Genomic DNA, 5,680 nt, shown 5'->3' with positions numbered 1-5,680 from the left:
TTCATGTTGGTATTAGTTTTCTTCATAACAGTCTTCAACAGATTTTCCCAACCATTTTCTTAAGCATATACCTTTTGCTCACTAGTACTTAAACCTTTTACCATCATACATGATGAAAGCTTCTTAATTGCTTTCCATTTTTATTCAGTCTAAACCAAAGTAGTATACAAAATGTTAAAATGTGTTCCTCTGACTTTTGAGAGGAAAGGTTGACAAAGAGGATATATGTCAGAAATGGAAGGAACAAGAACAGGCAGACGAAACTGGAGATGGAAGGATGAGGGTTAAAAGATTTTGAACAATCAGTGCCTGAGCTTGCGCAAGTGTGAAAGGCGTGCAACTGAAACAATGTGGTACACTTAGGTTGATGTGCTGTCAATGGACTGAACCATGGCATGTAAAGTGCCTAGGGTAAAGGAAGGAAAGGTCTAAGGCCTGGTTGTGGATAGGAAGTTGTGGTTTTATTGCATTTCACATGCCAGCTGGGGAATGGATGCCGAAGATGTGATCTTTCTTTGACTGTTCCTAGTGCTACCTCACTAACAAGGAAATGGCAATCAAATATGAAAAGAAAACTTACAACATAATACGGTATCCTTTAACTCTGAAATTCACTGAAATGAAAGAGAATGGCAACAGGATCTGTAATACTAGAAGATACCCTACTGACCAGAGAAACTTATGCTTATATTGACAGTCTGTTACTTTTATGTATTTATTTTAATGAATTTGTTTTACGATTTACATCCTGATGATCTGGTCTTTCAAAAGAAAAACAATTTCTCTCTTATGAAGTGAAAGAACACTACATATGGAAAATTGAAACGACCAAGGAGCTAGTCATAAAGGTCTCAACTCACCTAGCGAGAAATAAAGTTTTGGTGAGAGCACATTACTAAAAAACTGGTAAGCACTAAATAGTCTGGTGTTAATATGTCTCACCAGGCAACATTTGTGGTACCCACTAACACCCATAACACCTGGTGCTGCTTATCCTTACTACTGGCAAGTCATGTAAGTTTTGTGTGTTTTTGCATGACAAAGATTCTCAAGTCTTAACACATAAGAAAATATAATGGTTTTGGTATCATTTTGTGCACATAATGAGAGTGAAAAAGTTATTCTTTTAATGCAGTACTCAGGAAAAGCAAATTTATCAAATACGTTTTTCATAAGAATAATGATTTTTTTACGTGTCAAATTTTTTTTGTGTGTGCTCTCTTGGGAAGGAAAAAGAACAAAAGATGCATCAAATGGTTTACAGAATTAGAGGTTAACTTTAGTTAGCTAGACTTAAATTAGTTTCTGTGTAGGGTACTTCATGTGATATTGCGTTAGGTGTTTCTGGACCGGGAATACCTTTCTTTTCATGAGTGTTTTTTTCAATACAGAAACAATACAGTTTAATACACCTTTGTGTAACCTAATATTCTTCAAAGTGATTGCTGCAAGTGAAGTAGATTTTTACTAACTATACAAATCCAATGCTTTGATTTTTGTTGGTAATGATATTTGAATTACTGCACCCCTGAAGTGAAATAAGAACTCGCACTCCCATTCACAGCTACAGATATGACCCTGAAACTATAGCCACTGTGGACATTATTCATTGGTAATTATATACTAATATCAGAGAAAGTATGCTTCTTCACATGCAATCTAATCATTCTTACACTAGACTTTCCCTGTTGTACCAAAAGAAATAACTTCCACTATCACCACATCGTTTGGTTGGCTGTACACCCTGTAAACTGTTATAGCACATTCCCGGTCCTGTTTGACTGTCCATCCTGTCAATAAATAACCCTCTTTTTCAAATTATCATCACCACTGACAAAATCAAGCTGACAGCTATAAGTGATTTCATACTTGCAGTGAAGCCTAACAGTTTACACTAAGACTGCTTCTATTACTGTTACTGAATAAAATTCATCTACAAATAGTAAAAATAAATGTGCCTACCTGCATTTCTTCACCAATGATTGATATGGGCAAAGATTACGACTGCTGCACAGTGAATATTGGCCGATTGCCATCTCTAGCACATTTGTGGTACCTGCAGAAATGGAAACTGGTTAGTACATTTGGAGAATTACAAAAAATTATCTTCAATATATGTTAAAGAAAATATCTAGAACAAACTTTAGTATACAGTTCACATTCTTAATTTTCTTGGGCCTGTTTTGAGAAATGAGCACACAATACCATTGGTAACATAACATTTTGTTTTAAACCAGTTTCTGAAATTTTATGTCACCAACCTTAATGTTTCCATACATTTTTTTACTACATTCTTATTGAAAAGGTGGGATCAAAGACAAACCAATGTCTTATAACATTCATATATATATATATACATGCGAGGTGTGGGCTATGGATAGAGTTGTGTGGAGGAGGGTGAATGTGCTGGAAATGAGATGTTTGAGGACAATATGTGGTGTGAGGTGGTTTGATCGAGTAAGTAATGAAAGGGTATGAGAGAAGCGTGGTAATAAAGAGTGTGGTTGATAGAGCAGAAGAGGGTGTTTTGAAACGGTTTGGTAACATTTCACATCTACCTGTAACGATGTATTCTGATAAAATCACCAGATCCACGAAGTTATAAAGGCACCTTTAATATAGGAAGTTCAAGTGATTGCAGTAGATGGTAGATATTTAGGTATAACTATCTGTACAGATTTATTCATATGTTTGGAAGCTGAAGTTTTTTGCTTTCCTTGCTTTTGATGTGCTCTGCAGGATTCTGACCTTCATTTGTACAGCAACTAACTACCTTTTGAGATAGCACCCCCCCCCCCCCAACAATAACGGAGGACCTCTAGTGAAAACTGTGATTTTGGGTGGGGAAAAAAATCGCAAATAATAGTAATGTACAATAGAAATGAAGGTAAGAATCGTTCGATAGACATAAAAAAAAAAAAATCTAAAAAACAATTTCCACCAAACCAAATCTAACCTAATAGAATTCGCAAGATGTCCCGAAACGGTAATAATACCAATTTTTGTCACCATTAGGCTAAAATTGAAGTCATTCCATCAGTCCTACGTGTATCAAAATCTCACACGTGCGACTTCCGCAGAGTTATATATTCGCTAGTCAAACAAATTTATCTCTATTCCCTTGTATGTACATTGTAATATCAGATGGGTTGGGTGGTTGGCCCTTTGAGCTTCATGCTTATCAACTACCTGGTCCATTAGGTCGTCAATGTCAATTTATAACACCAATCATGAAAAGAACAAGTAATCAAGATAATTCTAAAACCACTTACAGTTTCACTACACATACGGCCTTGACGCCAGGGCAAACGAAACAACTGTTATATATGGCTTAGCTAAATCAATGATCTGGGTCCCAATGCCCTGCTATAGAGGTATGCTGAAGATAACCTGTCCCATATACTTCAACTCACACTACACCTGACGGGGGTCTCTTTAGTTGTATCCCATACCTATAGATAGCGCTTCTACCTGGTACTTCGTCTGCGATATTTACTTTTCCTTTTACGAGTGATAGGATTTATTGACTCTTATACCAATACAAAAGGGATAGAACCTTCTAAATGCACACGACACTTAATACACTTCACATGGGAGAGTTCTTTCTCTTTACACAGTATGTATAGGCGGTACCGACTCCGCCTGCAATTACTGATCCCACGGCGAGACTGTCATCCATCGCCAGCGATCGGAAAGGCTTACAGTCTCGAAACTGCAGGGCCCTATAAAAGTATATATATATATATATATATATATATATATATATATATATATATATATATATATATATATATATATATATATAAAACTATACACGAATATAGTGTATATGAGCTCGCACTGTGTGGGAGCATTACGGCTAGGCTATGATCATAGCCTAGCCACAATGCTCCCGCATGCCTCGCATGGGTCCCTGATTTGATCCTGGCTGTTGGAGGTTTGTAAACCGTATGAATGCTTACATTGCCCAAAGACCTTCTCCCAGAAGGGTAATTCAGGGCAGCATAAGACAGGAGAGAACATGACTGTTCATAGTGCCAAAAGGCCTTCTCCCAGACGATTCAGTTGGTGATGCACAAGAATACTCATACAGGAGAGAAACCACTTGAACGCTTGCACTGACCCCCTCTCCCCCCCCCAAAAAAAAAATCTCTGAGGAGTTATTTGATACGGTATGTGATTCTACACAAAGAAGAAATGCAATTTCCATGTTTACATTACAGGATTTCCTCTCCCGGAGGAAAGTTTGAGTGAAACATGACTCTTCATACAGGAGAGAAGCCACATAGATGTTAACAGTGACAAGACTTTCTCCCGGAATAGCGGTCTTGTGCGGCACAAGACTGTTCACATAAGAAAGAAGCCATATGGAAGTTTACAGTGCCAAAAGACGTACTCCTCGAAGACTGATTTAGTGAGACATGAAGACTCATACAGGAGAGAAGCCAAATGAATGTTTACGATATCTAATAACCTTTTCCCTGACGATTCCATTAATGCAGCATATGAATGTTTATTCAGAATAGAGGCTACAAAAATGTTTATAGTACTAAATGGTCTTTTTCCAGAGAACTGATTCAGTGAGGAGGCATTGGGTTCCCATATTGAAGAGAAATCATACGAATGTTGGTAATGCGAGACTTTTCCTGAAAATTCATTTAACGCAGCCCATGAATGTTGATACGGGAGAGAAGCCACATAAATGTTCACAGAGACAAAACATTTTCCCAAAGGAGTACTATGGTGAGCCACAGGACCATTTATATACGAGAGAGGCTGCATTACTTATGACCTTCTCCCAGAAGGGTTACTTAGTGCAGCATACTGCTATTCACACTGGAGAGAAACCATATGAAAGTTCACAGTACTGAAAATCTTTCTCCTGAAGGAGTGCTTTAGTGAACCACATGAGTACTCACTTGAGAGAGGAGCCATACTAATGTTCACATTGCCAAAGACTTTACAAAGAGGTAGTTTAGCAGTTCCTTTCAGTTGTTCATACTGGAATGAAGCCATATTAATGTTGTATCGAAAGACCTTCTCCAATTGGAGTAACCTTTTGCAGCACATGACTTTGTATATATATATATATATATATATATATATATATATATATATATATATATATATATATATATAATATTACCGTGTTGGCGTGCCAACATCCCCTCCAGCCCTCCATTGTGGAGTAAATAGCCTTCTTGTTCATTCGTATTCCACACCAGTGTTGGGCTCACATAGATATATATGGTTTAGGCTAAATCAATGATCTGGGTCTCAATGCTCCGCTGTAAAGGTATGCTGAAGATAACCTGTCCCATATACTTCAACTCACACCTCACATGACGGGGGTCTCTTTAGTTGTATCCCATACCTATAGATTGCGCTTCTACCTGGTACTTCGTCTGCGATATTTACTTTTCCTTTTACGAGTGACAGGATTTACTGACTCTTATACCAATACAAAAGGGACAGAACCTTCTAAATGCACACGACACTTAATACACTTCACATGGGAGAGTTCTTTCTCTTTACACAGTATGTATAGGCGGTACCGACTCCGCCTGCAATCCCACGGCGAGACCGTCATCCATCGCCAGCGATCGGAAAGGCTTACAGTCTCGAAGCTGCAGGGCCCTATAAAAGTGTGTGTGTGTGTGTGTATATATATATATATATA

At 37.8% G+C, this 5,680-nt stretch overlaps 1 long non-coding RNA gene across 1 annotated transcript in view; it reads right to left on the bottom strand.

The window, feature by feature from the left end:
* The window catches only part of LOC139757178 (uncharacterized), a 221,445-nt gene that overhangs the window by 29,085 nt on the left and 186,680 nt on the right, over window positions 1-5,680 (bottom strand). Inside the window, exon 5 of the long non-coding RNA XR_011714525.1 lies at window positions 1,963-2,056. This is a non-coding gene — a long non-coding RNA (uncharacterized lncRNA). The remainder of the gene's footprint in view (window positions 1-1,962; window positions 2,057-5,680) is intronic.

This window comes from Panulirus ornatus, chromosome 25, assembly GCF_036320965.1.
Source record: "Panulirus ornatus isolate Po-2019 chromosome 25, ASM3632096v1, whole genome shotgun sequence".
NCBI classification, from domain to species: domain Eukaryota; kingdom Metazoa; phylum Arthropoda; class Malacostraca; order Decapoda; family Palinuridae; genus Panulirus; species Panulirus ornatus.
The sequence above is the reverse complement of the archived record's forward strand: the minus strand, read 5'-3'. Positions and strand labels throughout refer to the sequence as shown.